Source organism: Cupressus sempervirens, chromosome 8, assembly GCF_028749045.1.
Source record: "Cupressus sempervirens isolate cs-2001-9-10 chromosome 8, ASM2874904v1, whole genome shotgun sequence".
NCBI classification, from domain to species: Eukaryota; Viridiplantae; Streptophyta; class Pinopsida; order Cupressales; family Cupressaceae; genus Cupressus; species Cupressus sempervirens.
In genome coordinates this window covers 768,200,124-768,218,352 of record NC_143125.1, presented here as the reverse complement: position 1 = coordinate 768,218,352, position 18,229 = coordinate 768,200,124, and positions in this window count along the sequence as shown.

Genomic DNA, 18,229 nt, shown 5'->3' with positions numbered 1-18,229 from the left:
GGTAAAACTGGGGTGGGATGACACCCACAACTTATCACTATAGCAATATGTAACTTCTCAAGGTTACAAAGTTTGATCATCAGCAATGGTCTACCCTGTGAAAGGCCTACCCTATTAAAGGCTTAAACACTCTGTTAGAAGTGACCTATCTAAAGGTTTTACAAACATTCACTTGGAATGTCACCCTATTAAAGGATTCACAAAATGGTTGTTAAACCAACCTATCTTCATAGGATTTTCATTTTCCTAATATAATGGCTAGAAATTATAGTAGAATGTGATGACCTGATAACTTACAATCCTTAATTGCTGATTTTAGATCCTTGTTTTGTCCATTCTAATCTGATCCTCTTTGATCTAATATGATTCTATTCAAAATGCTAATACTCTATTCTATTAACTGATGCTGCAATGCTGTCCTTCTTCTAAGTCTTTTCACCCCTTTCAGTTCCTTCAAACTTCGGTAGTATTCTATTCTTACATGCATTCTCTACTCGCATACCTTGTCATACATTCTTGTACATTATTGAATTATTCTATTTTGACCTCCTAAAAAAGGTTTCATGACTTAGGGTTAGGTATGAATCTACCATTGAGATTCATCCATATTCCTGCTCAAATCTTCCCATTCTTCTGATTGGTTGCATGTTGATTTCATAGGGAATTAAAAAGATTCGATCTTATCTTTTAATCCTTTGAGATTCATCATATGTCAGCTCAACAATGGTTTTCATCTTAGTTTGTGAGGGCACAAAATCTTATGTTGATTCTATGTTACTCAACACTTATTGATTACTGATGCTTGGCACATAGGAATTCATTCTTGCTTGGCACCTATAGAAATTCTATCTTGCTCAACACTTATAGTTTACTCAGCACATATACTAGCTCAACATTTATTAGTCACTTGATAGTTGAAAATTTCTTGGCACTATCTATTTGCTCAACATCTGAATAACTTGGCACTTGTTGAATGTCTGGCTCAACACATACTATAAATCAAAATCTATATTATACTCAACATTATCTAAGAAAATTTCTTAAGTGTGTTGACACTTAATTGTCAAAACCAATTTGAGACCAACAATCTCCCCCTTTGACATGAGTGTCAAAAACACTTAACTATACATGATGAATCTAATATTTTTGAGTATAATATACATTTATTCAACATATATACAAAACTTCAATAATTGTTCAATTTTTTTGTGAAAATACCTCAAAATTTGTAACTCCCTATGAGTTGATGTTCCATTGCTATATCCACAACTTCTCATATTGGATTTGTCTCATGCTGATTCTGATACTCTTTATCTCTGCCTTACCATTCTTTATCTATCTACTCTATTCTATCTACCCTACTCTATTTTTATTCTCCCTTTTACACATCTTCCTTTGTAGTTATAATTTTCTTTTGGCTTATCTATTTCTCTTCCTCAAAATTTATCTTCTTATCTCCCCCTTAGTTTTATCTCCCCCTTTTTTGATACTTATGTCAAAGGGTTCTATACATTAACTAGATACTTAGCCAAAAAGGATTTATTCACCTCCATTACTATCCTTAGAGCAACATCCTAGTTATCTAGTGCAATTTCTAGTGGTTTAAGTTAGATGGCTAACTCTCCTGCAAGGTGAACTATGCCTTCCAATGTAGAAAGATTGGGGTTTTTCTTTAAAACATTTTCAGCATAGGCTAGTTCCTTCTACAAATTTTCCATGTGTGGGGTGATGGCAGTTTGAATCTATATTAACGTGGCCTTTACATTTGCCTCATTTTTTGTTAACACAACTAATTCCTTCTGAGTGTGAAGCGTAGCATTAAAATGCTTCTCACTTTGAGCTAGATCCTTATGTAGTTGCATACTTGATATTTTAAGGTTCCTCTCCAAGCTCATTATTCGTTGGCTGGTCTCTTATGTGAAAATTGATAGGTCACACATTTTTGATTATATTCTCAAGTATTGCCTTTACCTTTTCAATATTCTTTGCTAGCTCCACCTAAGATAGTGCTATTTCACTTGATATTCTTTCATTTAACTTTGTTTGAAGCCTCTTTTTAGACCATTCTAATAATTTTGCATTAGTATTAAGGTCTTCATTCTATACCTGATCCACTATACTAGATAGTTGCTCCATGATTGGCTTGGTTTCATTAGGTACCTGCAAGCTGAATGCATATAAAAGGATGTCTTTTGTCTCAATCAAAGCTTTCCTTTGTTTATACTCATTTTTGAGTATCTCCTATTTCTATTTCTTTTCCAGTGCCTCTTGCACTTCATTTATCTGATCAATATTCATATTTTCATAGTCATATTTGGGAATGACTATGTCCTCATCTAGTGCAGGGTCTCCATAGTGAAGTACCCTTTCTACCTTTATAGAGCTCAAGCCTGGTGCTGAAATTTGAAGTGGTATTGCTTCAATGCTTAGCTTTTGAGATGTTTCAGTCAGAACCCCTATTGTAGGAAAATTTATCAATGCTTGTATTGCCTCTTGCTCATTTTCCTTTGGGGTCTCCTCCTTTGTTCTTCCTTGATCAATTACTATGATCTGTGGAGGTGCACCTTGTTCTTGTGTTATAGAGGCAGAGGTATCCATTTTTCCTATTTGATCCTTTACTAGTTCCTCAATAGTTGTAGTGATAGGTATTATGGAATCAACCTTTGTAGATGTGTCAACTGCTATTTGTACTATTGGTTGTCCACTTTTGGCTGTTGGGATATGAGAAGGTGGTTCTTGTGGATTCACCTTATCCCTTGTGAAGTTAGCTATAGCCTTTTGCAATTCTTCCACACTCACCAAGATTGGATTTGTACACAATTGTGCTTGTACTATAGTCTAGTGAAGGATCTTTTTGAGATCCTCTATAGTTAATGGATTGATTTTTTGACCAGAATTGTTAGGAACATCTTGTATAGTTATTGTATGTCTTGTACACTCTATTCTTGTTGCTACTCCTTAGTGGTTGCCACTTTATCTGTCCTTGGTTGTGTCTCCCCCACTATGTTTTCCCTTGATTGTTTCTCTACTTCCTTGTCCTTACCATTTTCTTCTTCTTCTTCATTTTTTCTTCCCTCAAAGGGATCTACCTCTCCTTCTTTCATAGTTTTCAAGCCATAAATTAATTTCCACATTTGAGTGGACTTTTTGATGACATCAATTTTATTCTGAAGAATACTAAAGGCTCTATACTTGGGTACAAATTTTCTCCCATGCTTCTTATTTTCCTTTCTAATTTTCCCTTTAGTGCATTCAAGCATGACTCAAGCCAATGTTGACTCTCTTATTTCTTTTTCCATATTGAGGTAGTAATTCCATTTATTTTCTACAATAGAATATAACTCCTTGGGCATTGAATTGTCAAGTTGAAGTGGAGTGTTCTTGAACTTGGCCATCATGGTGTAGACTGACTCTTCAACCATCTTCTGTTCCTCTCTATTCAACTTATTAAAATCAATACTTTTAAAACTAGATAAGTCTGCATTATCCCTAATGTTATCAAATATATTTTCTAAATCAGACTTAGTGGTGTGACTTACCACTTTGAATTGGCTATTGTTATTAGATTCTCTTCTTTCTTCATCTAATTTAGGAGGTGCAACATATTTTATTCTTAGCTTCTTCTTGGTTGGACCTTCTTGTTCAGTGGCCTTCTTCTTTTCCTCCTCTTTCACCTCCTTTGTTGTGGCTCTTGTACTTGCCCTTGTAGTAGGCTTTGCTAGGCTTGGCTTGGCCATCTTCTTGCCTTTGGGCTAACCTATAAGCTATTTTTGGGCTTTCCTCTTCTTTGGCTCTAGCTTGGGTGCTTCCTTGGCTTGCTCTTCCTCCTTGACACCTTCTTGCTCTTCTGCATCTTCTCCCATGCCTTGGGTCAAGGAAGGTGGCCGTTGATCCTACTCTTCTTCATCCTCATCTGCCTCTTCATCTTCCTTCTCACCTTCTACTATGCCTTCACCAAATCTAGCCCTTAGCTTTTTCACCAATGTATCCTTTTTCTTTAGTTTTGAAGCAGTTTTCAATTCCATTTCAACTTTGGACTTCACAACATCAAAAGTGCCAAAAGATTTTGCAGTTTTATCAATATCTTCTACTAGTAATGCTATGATTGTTGCTAATGCCTCATCAATATTGATTTCATATCCAAGTGGCCTTAGCCATCTCACTCTTAGTACTATAGCTTGGATATATGTAAAATCAATGTCTACTAAGAAACAAATGTCATTGATGTGCTATTCAACAAGAGAGACATGTATCCTTAGTCTCTGTTTTATTGACTTCTTAAAGTCTTCAAAGTAGCTGGTCATTATTGTATCTAGCTAGTGTATCCTAGTCCTAAAGTGTCATTGTTGGATCTTGGCAATTTTAGTAGCTATTCAAAGTACTTGATAGCTTCATTAGGTTTGTCATAGCTCTTTTCAATTTCCTTGTCTCTTCTCAAGTCATTTTGTAGTTTCTTATTTTGCATCTTCAGTGTGAAGATCTCAATGTCCTTGACATTTAGCTCATGATAGGCATTCACCATTTGGCTTAGGGTGTCTAGCTGTATGTTGGAAACTCTTGCAAGCTCTATTAAATTTTCCTCTAGTCTATTGGCAAGGTTTCTCTTGTCATCTTATATTATAGCTTTATCTTCAATAGCTCTCTTCTTCTATTCAGTGACCTCATAAAGCATCATGGCTTGTGATTCTTGCTCAATCTTTAGAGTTTTGATCTCTTTTACTTGAGCTATGTCCTTCTCCATCAAGTCTACAATTTTTGCATCAAAATTTTTAGAATCCCCATTGGCAAATACTTTTGAAGTGTCGATCTCCTTGTACTTTGTATTATTCTCAGCTATGGCAATTTCTTTTCTTCATTTTAGGGATTTCCTCAATTCTTCCCTAGCTTCCTCCAATGAATCTAGAATGAGATGCATTTCAATCTCCTTATTCTATATAATCTTCCCAAGCTTGTAGACCTCCATTGTTAGATCTTTTCTTCAAGCTGTAAGGCTTCTCTTTGTAAGAACTTGGCTTTGATACTAATTGTTGGAAAATCAGAAGTTCCAAAATTTAAGCTATAAAATTTTATAACTAAAATCAATACATGCATCTAAAATTTCTAATTAATATCAAAGTAAAGGCATGTATAAAAATAGACAACACAATATTTGATCACCCAGAAACCCTCCAAAATGAGAGGGTAAAATTGGGGTGGGGATGACACCCACAACTTATCACTACAATAATATGTAACTTATCAAGGTTACAAAGTTTGACCATCAATAATGATCTACACTATGAAAGGTCTACCTTTTTAAAGGCTCAAACACTCTGTTAGAAGTGACCTATCTAAAGGATTTATAAACATTCACTTGGAATGTCACCCTGTTAAAGGATTTAAAAAATGGTTGTTAAACCAACCTATCTTCATAGGATTTTCATTCTCCTAATACAATGGCTAGAAAGTATAGTAGAATGTGATGACCTGATAACTTACAATCCTTAATTGCTGATTTTAGATCCTTGTTGTGTCCATTTTGATCTGATCCTCTTTGATCTGATATGATTCTATTCAAACTGCTAATACTCTATTTTTTTAATTGATCCTACAATGCTATCCTTCTTCCAAGTCTTTTCACCCCATTCACTTCCTTCAAAATTTGCTAGTATTCTATCCTTGCATGCATTCTCTGCTTGCATACCCTCTCATACATTCCCATACATTATTGAATTATGGGGTTTCAACCTCCTTAAAAAGGTTTCATGACTTAGGGTTAGGTTTGAATCTAAGATTGATATTCATCCATATTTCTCACTCAAATCTTCCCATTTTTCTGATTGGTTACATGTTTATTTCATAGGGAATTAAAAAGATTCGATCTTATCTTTTAATCCTTCAAGATTCATCATATGTCAGCTCAAAAATGGTTTACATCTTAATTTGTGAGGGCACAAACTTTTATGCTAATTCTATGTTACTCGACACTTATTGATTACAGATGCTTAACACACATAGGAATTCTATTATGCTCGACACCTAGAGAAATTCTATCTTTCTTGGCACCTATAGTTTACTCGACATGTATATTGGCTTGACATCTATTAGTCACTCGATAGTTGAAACTTTCTCGACACTATCTATCTACTCGACATTTGAATAAGTCGGCACTTGTTGAATTTCTATCTTGGCATATACTATAACTCGACATCTATATTATACTTGACATTATCTAAGAAAATTTCTTAAGTGTGTTGACATTCAATTATGAAAACAAATTTGAGACTTGTTGGCTCTTGATTTAATAGTTTTGGAAATAACCAAGAAACCAGAAAAATGCATCTAAGGCTAGAAAATTCCTATGATGGATGCACTTGATTGCAGTCTTGGACCAACTATAAGGATAAATCCTTCTTCACTTTAGGCTTTGTTAGACCTAGGTGGGTTAACCTTGAGGTTCTAAGATATAGTACTAGTGCATTTAAAACATTAATCTGAACCTATTTACTGTAGATGAAAACCCTTATATCTCCTAACAACTCATGAAACAACACAGATCTACAACAGCTAAATGCAAATCTATGAATCTCATAAGTTGAGTGAGGGCATTCTATTATAGCTCTTCAACATAAAATGTAAAGATGACTTGAATTTGATTTTGATTTAATTTTTTTTTTTCTCAGCATAACTCGGGTATGCAACAATAGAGAACATGTATCCTTCAAGCTAACCAATCCCTTATCCATTGGGCATCAACTAAACCTTAACATGCAGATGGATACCTAAAGTATACTCATATATTCAGGCATCTAATCTATCTATTTGACTTGCAAACAGGCATCAATCTTCATAAAAACTCTTGTACTTATCACAAAATCCTTTTGGTGTAACTTGCAACCCTATTAGTATAAACAAGCATTTACTTGGCTCTTTGTTCCAATAGAAAATCTATTCTGATATACAACCTTAAGGGATTGCAACTGAGTTCAAGATCTTTTTTCTCAAACAAAAAACATTATTGATAATATAAGAAAGAGATAAGAATCATAATGAAACTAAGAAGGTTAAACTCTTTGCATTAATTTGCTTGAAACCAACACATCATCTGCATATCAAAACTTAGAAAATACATAAAGAATGACTATGTAATATGAAATGCCTCAAAAGGAATACAATATGCTGTTCATAATAGAGGAACACTAGGAAAATTTGTATCACAACTTTAAAACTTGGAGCTAACCTTGTGGTCTCACAAGTCCTAAAAATTGGAACCCCTACAATAAGCAGAAAAGAAAGATATATAGGAGAGAAGATCTTTCAGGAATTGTAATCTGGAATTGACATTTGTCCCACTAAAAGAGTCTTCAATTTGAAGTTGCTGAAATTGAACTTCCTCATCTACTTACACCTTGAGAACCATAAATGATGCCAAAATATCTACCATATCCCACTTAAAATATGCAAATATCTTATGAAGGAATATCAAGAAATCATCACAATCTATACTGAGGCTCCAAAAATCCAATCTTTACTTGTCATATCTACTTTTCTGTGAAGATCAACTTGTGCTAATGTTGCCAAAAACATAAATGCTCCCAACTACATCAAGAAACATTCAATTCATCCTTACAATTTCTAGAGAAGTCAAATTAGATGAAAACAAATCTAAATCTGATTGCAATCTCATTTGCAACATTAAATTGCACTTCTTTTCTGCATAATTTTTGTTGCAATTCCTTGGACCACTGGATGAAATTTCTGTGCCCTGGCTTTGAGCCCCACACCAAATTAATATCCAGTAGCCATTTTTTCTCAAGTTGCATCAGAATTTCAAATCTAATCCGTCAATTTTCACCACATCTTGCGGTTCAAATTCAAAAAGCAACAAACTTATGGCAAAAAATGGTCATGTGCATTACCACTTACCCGCAATCCCTAAATTTCTTGCACTTTGAAATTATGGGTAAGCGATGATCATTGATCAAAACAAAATCGACGATCACAGAATGAAAACTGGGCTGATTCACTTTTCCCCTTAGCACGTTGGCAGTGAAACCAATAAACTACTTCCATCTGTACTATTCCTTCAAATGTTAGTGCTTCAAATTGGACCCACGAATGACTAAGGACATGTGTCATTTAGTCGCTACCTCACTATACATATCTTTCTAGCACCTCTCTATGGTGAGATAGCAACGACCGTCAATTTTTCTTTGATCCTGTGGAAAACATTTGATGCATTACTTAGAAGAATAGTGGTGGGCCTCATTCTCTACCTCGCTATACATATCCTCTGAGCAACTCTCTATAGCGAGCTAGTGATGACTATTGATTTGAGATCAAATCAAAGGTAAAGAAACTGCACAAAGTACCCAAAAAAGTAGTGGGTTCCATACTCGCTATGTCACATAGATTAAACAACTTGCAACTTTCCATAGTGAGATAGTGAGGACTATTAATTCTAGTTTGATCTGATGATCGAGATACCTTATATGCTTTATGAATGGGGCGTGGGTCTGGGGTACTGATGACACTGAGCTGGCTTAACATGTAAGCACATGTATATTATTTAAAACCTTTAGTAACATCGCACTTCCTTAGCCTTACCGTGTTTTTTATTTTTAGGGATGTTGTTACCTCGCTATGCGTAATCTTCAAGCATCTTGCTATAGCAAGTATGTAACAACCGTGGATCAAATAAGATCCAATGGTGGGATAAAACTATTTTCAAAAGGACTCCACAATGACCATGACATAGGTGGGCAAGAATATTTGGTTGTTGTCTTTCACACCAAAATGAGATTTAAAAGATAAGACCTAGGGTTTTACTAAAAATGAAAAGATGATCCGAACCCTACCAAAACAAATTTGAAAATTCCACCATACAATGCAAAAATTTGGCATGCTCAAAAAGAGCTATCAGTGACTGGCTCAGAATGTCAATTTATCATTACAAAACATATGGATAGGCTGAATGAAGGGTGTTAGAAACATAAAACACCACTTAGGAATTAATTCTATAGCTAGGTGGGCATACAAGAAAAGTGTTCATAGGGGCAAAAAGAAACTCAAAAATTTGGAAAAGGCACTCAAAATGGGAAAGCAATTTTGAGCACCAACAAGACCAACACTATATTGGTGATCAACCATTTACAATAACTAAGGAATTAATACACTTAGTGACTGGACTGAAGAATGCACACATAATACTAGTAGCAAAAAGTTTGTGAGGAAAGAAGCATAGAAAAATATAGGTACAAAGTGGGACAAAATGACAATGATGTTGTCTAATATAATTCAATGAGATGTCAATTGATTACCAAAATACTTGGATATAAGATGCACTATAGTACAAGGAACAATTCAGTTGCAACATGAGTCATCTAGAGAACCTATAAGATAGTGATTCTTTAGAATAATTGAGAGGGGGGGGAGTGTGAATCAACTATCCAAGGTCTAGATGTACAAAAAAAAACTTTTCACAACTTACTAAACCCATATCCATAAAACCTTAATATGCATGCATCTATTAGATCATATAATGCTTAAAATTTCTAGGTTCTTGTCCTAGGTCAAAACATCTTTGCAGAAATATAAATGTGAAACATAATAGATTCAATAACACATTTGACACATGGATTTTATGTGGAAACCTAATTTAGGAAAAAATACTAATAACATGTTACTAATTCTCACTTTTCCAAAATGATTCCCTATAAAAGGCCAACCCTGTTAAAGGTTAAAATACACACTGTTAAATGTGACCTAGTTAGAGGATTTCAATCACAATGTTAAGAGTGAACCTTGTTAGAGGACTTTAGATAATTCACTTGGAGTATCTCCTAGTTAAAGGATTTATAAATGACTATTAGGTCAACCTTAATCCAAAGGATTTACCCTAGACTGATACAATGATTAGAAAGTAACAGTAAGGCTTGATTTGATAATAAATTACAACTCACTTGTAGATTACAAATCTCTATTTTAGTCCTCCATTCTTCTTGGCTTTCACACACTTCAACTCTGATATCTTGTTCACCCTTCAAGAATTCATACTCTTAAGCCTTCTTGCTTTTCTTATCAATAGAAATCTCTTCTATTCAGCCACTACATGAAGTAATAACATAGACTCCTTGTCTTCCTTAGGTTCTCACATATGATGGCCTTTTCCTTTGACTAGATTTATCTATAAATACAAGTTTGAGATCTTTTTCTATTCAACCTCAATTGTCCATTTTAGGGTTAGGTAGGATTAGGTATGATACAATGAATCTACCTACTTTTCCATTTGGTTCCTCAAGAAACTTCTCCTTTAATTCTCTTTGAATTTGCCTCAATATAGTTTATCTTGAATTCTGTGCCACCAGCTCAACATAGTTATCTTCCACATGCTTCAAACAATTCAAGAAAATAAAATAGTTGGTTTAGATTCATCAAATCTATGAAATAACATGAATAGTAGCACTCGACATCTATATGCTATCACTTGACTTCCATGTTGTTCTTTCACTTATCATGCACTAGGTAACTTGACCAACACTAAAGTTCAAATTTACTCAACTTCTACTAAGTTCACTCGATATAGACTGAATCTTTACTTTTCCTGGCTCCAATTGATTTTATGCTTGGCTTGCACTAACTTTTTCATGGCACCTATTGTTCGCTTAGTCAAGCTTGGTAGAATCAATTCTTCTTACTTGTTCTTCTAGACTTAATCAGTGTATCCATCCTTTATAGCCTTAAGTAGATAAATAATACACTATAACATCACTATCTTGACTGATCTTTGTAATCCTTTTTGATACCATAACTCAACCTTTCCTCTAGGTGCTCTTGTTATCACATTTGATCAAAAACTCCTCATAAATCAAACAAATGATAGTACTCAAATTAACAAAGTAGTTGTCTTACCAACAAGTAGTAGGTTTGCCATCAATGACAAAACAATGATTGCTCCATTACAGATTCACTTCAAAAAAATCTCATATCAACAATATTTTGATGTACGTGATATCCTAAGACAAAAAATACTTGATAAAATAAGAAGAATTAAGAATGATAAGCACCCAATCTTTAGATTTGGATCACTAGTCATGTACATATCCTTTCACACCATGCATAAATTTCCTAAAACACCACATTTTGCATGAGTAAATTATAAATGAACTATGGAGATTATCATTGATTACTATACCATACATATGAGAGTGAACATAACTATATATATCCATATAATTCTTAATATTTTTTCGATGTAGATGAAGTAGAAGTATTGGATACCTAGAGGAATAGTAGAAAAATATCCAGAAGCCATTTTCTTCATGGATCGAAACTATGAGACAAAGACACATATTTATACCTCCTATGGGATATGAACTTAGAGAAGAAATGTTGGATGGATATGCAAAGATAATGTTGGAATCACCTAGAGATGCCTCATGTGAAATATGGGGTACTTACCAAGAGAAATTTAGTACACTTAAAGAAAAATTATACAATGGAACTAGAAAGAGAATGGTGGAAAAGATTTTAGAAAGAATGACTATGGAAGGAGGAATTAGAAAAAAGGATTGAAAAAAATTTAAGAAGAAGGATAGCTAGCTTCACTTCATTGAAAATCTTGAGGGAACTAGCACTTAACAAAAAAAGAGCATATTGGAGAGGCTGCTAACACACAAGGCACAACGAAAGACACTAGGATGAGGACATTGCAAAAATAAAAGTCCATGTTATCCCTAAAGTTCCTAGTACACCTAGAATGAATACAAGGTCCACTCATGCAACAAAGTTAGAGGAGTATGTAAAAAATGAGCCCAATAAAATTTCAAGGAAAAATGTAAAAGCTCATGACCCAACATGAAGAAACCAAAGACTAATATAAAGAAGAAAAACACCAAAGAAAAAGGAACCTTAGAAAGATCTAGAAATAGAAATTGGACATAATGCTGTTATAGAACCAAATAATCCTAAATTAGAATTAGAACCAAAAATAAGAAAATGGAAACGAAATTTAAAGAAAGCTATTGCTAGAATTGAACATGATGGAGTTTAAAATTTGTATTGGAGATATGATTAAAATTAACAAGGTATTCTTGAAATTTCTATTATAAATCATTTCTTGAAATTCAAAAGGAACATTATAGAGCTAAAAGACAATATTCCAGACCATTTACTTGGAAAGTTATAAGAAATGAGACTTAGAGAAATATAAGAGGATAAGAAAATGAAAGAGGATAAAGTGTAATACTTTTTTATCTATTATGAAGATATGAACAATTTTCTTGAGAATGTAAAGCCTAAACTCAAAACATCTATAAAACTTGTCAAACTTATGAATGACTTATATAATGAAGTTAAATAAGAGGAAAAGAAGGAAATTTTTAAGGTATTACAAGACTCTCATGTCATGAAGTCTAACCAAAGAATAAATTGATTGGAATTTCAATTAGTGAACCTACCACCAAGACTTGAGAAGATGAGGAGATAAGGAAATTTGTGAGTACAATGAAGAAACTTGATTTTTACATCAGTGGTGTACCTATAACATTAGATACAACACCTTAGGAGTTGAGAAGAATAAGGATGCCATGGTCAATACTGGTGATGTAGGAGACATTGGAAACATAATGACAAATGTGGTTCACATGGTAAGAGATATGAGTGACAATGATAAGGAAGAGAAGAAGACTTGGCTGGTGGAGTGTGGAACATTGAGAAGAATTTTTTTAGATTGCATGAGGTTTTTGAATTAAAGGATGTTTTTGGCATCAAAATCTTGATTTGTATACGTATATATGATACTCACCTTTGACATTGATGTCAAAGGGGGAGTGAGGAAAGTGAAAAATATATAAGATATATAAGTTAAGGGGAGAAACGATTATGAACAAAGGGGAAGTACATATGCACATATGAATAACATAGTTATAGTTATATATTTTATATGATCATAATTTTGTTGAAGTTTGATGAAGGAGCATCCTAGGTGTAAGAGAAATCTTTCATCACCCAAAAATATTTCCTTATTATTTGTTGAATAAGGGTTGTCTTAGTGAATAGTTTTTGTTTCTAGAGGCTTGTTACTTTGTAAGTTAGTCATACAAGCTTAGAATGTCCTAATCTTAGGGGTAGATGTTCATCTTGGATATATTAGCCTACCAGTTGAGGCTCACTGCCATATTATGAGTATTTGTGGATTTATTGTAGATTTTTGGTGTGCAATTTTGGTATAAAATATTCAAGGTCATCACTGAAGATCTTAGAGGCCTTAGATGGGCTTTGAAGTGGGGTTGATTAGAGCTTGCACTAGTAAGGACTTGTATGTCAAAAGTCAAGGATTCTAAGATGTGGTTATAATAGCCAATCAAAGAAACAATTTGAAAGTTATGGCCTTCCAAACTTGGGCTGACCAAAATTACCAAAATAAGTGTCAAAGGTGTATGAGGCTAGTCACTCTCAAGGGTTAGGGTATGATGTCTAGAAACTTCTTGGGTGGTGTAAAAATGCCTATTTAAGGAATGACTATACATTGTCTAAGATGGTTCTAGGTGTTAATTTGGAGCTCTATTTTGTAAATGATTGTAAGGCACCCATGTGGGTTCACATATTGTATTACAAAATTTTGTAATTCCCCATTTGTGGCCAAAATAAGAAACCCATATTTTGTTCTTGCAAATTATTGTTATTACTTTGATTTTTTAATGTGTTTTTGGTATCAAGGGGAGTATTCTTAATCAAGTGGTGTTAGAGAAAGTTTTCCTCAGTGTGTAAATAGATCACAAATTGTGAGGTACTTGTATAAGGACCATGGTTTGGGATGAGCATGTAGATATATTGTCAAATATTGTGAGGCAATTTGTACCAGGGTTTCAACAGAAGTATGAAAATGCCTCCATAGAGAGAGAGCATGGTGGAAGAGATGTAGGTGTTACACTTAAGGGTTATAGATCCCTCCATAGATATATGCAAGAATTGGAAGAAAAAATGTGTAGAGGAATAAATACTATCTTAAGAGATGAAAACAAGGAAGATGAAAATGTGTCACTAAGTTGCTACATCGCTATGCATAAAAAGTGAGCATGTTGTCTATGTGACATAGTGACAACCATTGATTTCATTTTAATCTAATGACAAGCATTTAATTTATGATTTAATAAAACTATAGTAGGTCCCTCCTTTGCTCCCTTTGGTCACTATATATCTACCCTTAAAAGGTGAGAAACTCCTCATAGCGACGAAGTGATGACCATTGATTTGAGCTTGATTTGATGGTGTGCAATCTAAATTAACTTTTATTTAACTATGGTGGGTCCCTACATTCTTTACTTTAGTCACCATGTGACGTTGAGTAAAAAGTGAGCAATTCTCCATAGTGACAAAGCAAAAATCGTTGATTTAATTTAATCCAATGATCACAATCTCTCATCTGCTCTTCTGACTTGGGCGTGGGTTTGTGTCACTAATGACTTGGAAATGCCCTGTCAAACTGGCAAATAATTTAATATTTTGATCCTTGTTGTGACATCACATGATTGGGCCCCACCGTGTTTCACATTTTTGGGTTAGGTTCTATGTCGCTATTGGTAAGGTGCAAGGATTTTTTGGTTGTGAAATAGCGACTTCCCATGTTCTTGAAATTTTTGGTGCATACATGTTTCCTTGTAGGATGCCAACATGTGTAGGAGATTACATGACTCATTCTTGATGAGATGATTATTGGGACCCACCTTTTAAAATTGCTACCACAATACCAATTCCCATCAAGTCGCTATGTTGCTACCAAAAAGATTCATTATTTTTTTGGTTACAACATAGCGACCTTATGAATACTATTCAAAATTTGGCACTAGGAATTCCTCCATGTTTCCCTCATAAATGTGCATGTCCAAGAAACAAAATGATAGATCTTTTCTCTGATTTTTCAAACCTAGAACTAGAAGAAATTTATTTTGTAAAAATTAGACCAATAGTGGTTTTGTCTAGGGACATTGAAAATACTAGATTCCAATGAGAGCTTAGAATCCTTGGGAGAAGTAGACCACATACTTGAATTTTCTTAAAACCTAACAACTTTGAAAGAGAAACAACAACTATGCATAAGAAAATATACAAAACTCAAAGGATATACAAATGTACAAAAAACCTAAAACTACTGTTCAAGGGTAAAACAAGTATTTTGGTACAAATACCTCTTCAAGAATTGTCCATGAACTGGCAGTTCAAGAATGTTATCTAATAAATCCCTTAGCAAATAAGAATTTTCTCCCCATGAGGCTTCAATTAGATAGGGACCCAACCATATAGGGTCAAATTTGCTATGTTTTCCCTTTTCTTCAATTCTTGCATTCTACATGAGGACCGAATCTTCAAATTCAAACTTCTTACTCACTGTTCTTCTGTCATATAATGTTTTGACCTATAGTTGCAACTTTTGGTTCCTAAGAGATGCTTCTCTCTTGGTTTCTGCTAGTCCTACAAGGTCATCCAACCTTTCTTTCATATCATTAGTAATATCTTCATCATACAACTAGATATAATTATAGAGTCCTACTAGGTTATCTTGAGGCATCCTTGCCTAAATTCAATAAACAATATTAAAAGGTGCTACACCAATAGCTTTCTTTACAGTCACCCTATCAACCCATATTGCTAGTTGCAGTTTAGAATCCCAAGCTTTTTTATTATCATCGAATGTCCTTTTTATTACCTTTAGTAAGCTCTTATTTATGAATTCAACCTATCCATTTCCTTGTGGATTGTAAGGAGATGATGCTGATTTTGTTATCCTACATTGCATTATCTGTTACAATCTTCTGAGGACAATTAAATCTAGAAATAATGTTGTTGAGAAGAAAATTGTTTACAACCTTACTGGTTGCATTTCTTGTTGCATCGCCTCTACCCACTTGTGAAATAATTAGTGGCAACCAAAATCCAAGAATAACTAGTGCTAGACTTAGGATAAATTTAACCTATAAAATCCATTCCCCATTGCTAAAATGATGCTTGAACTTCAACTGGCTTTGATAGGGTATTCCTTGAAAATTTTAATTTAGTTGCAAACCTTTGACAGGCATCACACTTTCTAACCATTACTTGAGCATCTTTAAAAAGGGATGGCCACCAAAATGTAGCTCTCATTACCTTGTGTGCAATGGTCTTGGACATATAATGTCCTCCACAAACTCTAGTATGCATCTAATTCAATATTTGTCCAAACTTTTCTTGATCAACATATTTTATTAGCACTCCCTCAAAGTTCTTCCACCATAGATTATTCTGGACAATAATATATTTGATGGCTTGTAACTTGGTGCTTCTCTTTTCATTTTTAGTCATATAAAGACGAGCTTCCATAAGTTGTAGATAATGAATGACATTGGTGTACCATTCATTATGATCCATAGTACATAAATTTGATTTCAAGTCATTTGTCATTGTATTAATCTGATTAGCATCTAAGTTAGTTTGAGCCATAAGCTTTGCTAATCCTTGACTTCTCACTAGTTTTGTAATCTAAATTTCAATATTCAACTCTTGGATCCTATTTATCCACTTGCATCTCCTACCTATGACCTCTTGCTAAGAAAATATGTCCTTGACAGCTGCACTAGGTACAAATACAATGATAGTGGCTCCTACCAAATAACACCTAAAAGCCTTAACAAATTTAACCAAAGCATAAGCTTTCTTTTCATTGATCTCATAATTTAGTTCAATAGGTTGCAAGGATTTACTAAAGAAGGCAATAGGTTGTTCATACCCTTCCTTGTTCCTCTATAACAAAACTACAACTAAAGTATGGAAAGGTGCAAAAGAAAATATGTGCATAGGTTTTGTGTAGTCAAGAGTTCTAGGACTAGAGAATTTTTTATGGGAATCTTAATGTCCTAAAATGCTTGTGAAGGTTCACCATTCTAGTTAATAATAGCTCCTTTCTTAAGCATTTTTGAAATAGTCGTACTAATCTCAAATTTTTTTGTAAAAAATCTCCTTGGGAAGTTTACTTGCCCAAAGAAAGATTGTATCTCTTTTACATTTTTTTGGCCTAAGTACCTTATCAATAGCTGCCACTCTTTCAGGATCTTTTTTCACTCCATCTTTTGATACTATAACTCCCAATAGTTTTCCTTTAGTTACCCCAAATGTACACTTATTAGGGTTTAAAGATACTCCATATTCCAAGGGTTTGATAAAAATATTCTCCAAATTTCCACCATGGTCTTCAATATTTTTGAATAAGCTATAAGGTCATCTTGGTATACAACAATAATCTTATCGATGTACTCAAGGAAAGCTACATCCATAGCCCTTTGAAAAGTGGCACCAACATTAATCAATCAAAATGGCATTCTCACATACACATTAGTTCCCCATGGAGTTGTAAATGCTATCTTAAACTACTCTTCTTCTTTCACCATGACTTGATTATACCCTAAGAATCCATCCATCATGGACATAAGTTCAGAGCTAGTTACCTACTGCAACATAGCCTCCATGTTTGGTAACCCATAATTATCTTTTAGGGAAGTAATGTTTAGATTTCTAAAATCCACTCACAGTCTGATGTCTCCATTATTTTTCTTGATAGGTACTATATTTGAGACCCAAGTGGAATGTCTAATAGGTTTAATTATCCCTCCATCCCTTAGTTTCATGAATTCCTCTTGCATTTTGGGGGCTAGAGTAGGATTGATTGGTCTCTACTTCTGTCTGAAAGGTTTTACATTATCCTTTAATGGTACAACATGTTGAAATAGATATTCTCATAAGCCTTTAGGTCATCATAAAACCATGTAGAAACATGTCTATACTTTCTCAGTCAACCAATCAAAGGCTTTCTAATTTTAGCTGATAAATTCTAACCAATATAAACTTTCTTGGGGGCATCATTAGTTCCAAGGTTTATTTCTTCTAGCTCTTGAGGTTTATAAGCTATAGCCTTAGGTCTTACTTTATCTTGGCTATCAAACTTGTTCTCCAAAATAACTAGACCCTTAGATATTTTATTAGTCTTTAATTGTATGATGTATTGATAAAAAATTGTTTCCTTACCATCTATAGTTTCAACCAAATCATTACAGTCCAATGCTTGACCATGGTATTTATCTTCATTCAATAAGAAATTTACAATATCTTTGTCATCTTCAAATACTTGCAAATGTTCAATGTTATTAGGTATTGAGGGTCTATTTTGAACCTCAATTTGTGAAGTTCTTGAAAATAATACATCTAGTGGTTTGATTGTTGC